Source organism: Tamandua tetradactyla, chromosome 9, assembly GCF_023851605.1.
Source record: "Tamandua tetradactyla isolate mTamTet1 chromosome 9, mTamTet1.pri, whole genome shotgun sequence".
In the NCBI taxonomy this organism is placed as follows: domain Eukaryota; kingdom Metazoa; phylum Chordata; class Mammalia; order Pilosa; family Myrmecophagidae; genus Tamandua; species Tamandua tetradactyla.
The window spans coordinates 111,329,708-111,330,419 of record NC_135335.1 but is presented as its reverse complement, the minus strand read 5'-3'; the positions used below and the strand labels follow the sequence as shown (position 1 = coordinate 111,330,419).

The 712-nt window shown below is 32.2% G+C and overlaps 1 non-coding gene across 1 annotated transcript; it reads left to right on the top strand.

Moving 5' to 3' along the window:
• Positions 1-214: 214 nt before the first annotated feature.
• On the top strand, positions 215-317 carry LOC143647427 (U6 spliceosomal RNA). The gene has a single exon (XR_013158054.1). It is a non-coding gene; the product is annotated as a U6 spliceosomal RNA (small nuclear RNA).
• Positions 318-712: the final 395 nt, after the last annotated feature.

Sequence of the window (712 nt, the reverse complement as noted above, 5' to 3'; positions counted from 1 at the left end):
GAGATTCTTGACATGTTCTCTCTGGAAGCCCCACCTTATTTGTAAGTAGAAAAATAAGTATACTTCGTCTTAGGCATTTTTTTGGAGACTTGTCTCTTTTCCCCACTGTCAGAGATAGCTACTTCTCATTAGCTGTTCTCCCTCAAAACAAACAACTTTACATGCAGAATTTTATATCCAGCAAAAATATCATTAAAATATGCTGGTACAGGTCTTGCTTTGGCGGCACATATACTAAAATTAGAATGATACAGAGAAGATTAGCATGGCCCCTGTGCAAAGATGACATGCAAATTCATGAAGCATTCCATATTTTTTAAAAATAAAAAAAAATAAAAGACGATGGTACAATAAGTACATTTGAAGTTTTGTAAGACCTTAGAATACTAACCATACAAAATAATTTCTTTAGAAACACAGTTGGAGGAAGTATTCTAGCAACCAAGGAAATAAATATAGAATGATTCTAGGAGATAAATGAAAGTACAGATAAGCAAATCACTTGGTGTATTTGATTGTCTAAAACAACAAGGAATCCATTTACCCTATGCTCCAGCAATTCTACTTCTAAGTATTTCTACAAGAGAAATGAAAACATATCTTCACACATATGTTCACAATAGTTAATACCAGTTTTATTCATAATAGCCAAGAACATAATAGCCAGTTATCCATCAACAGGTGAATGGATAAAAAAATTATGATATAATCA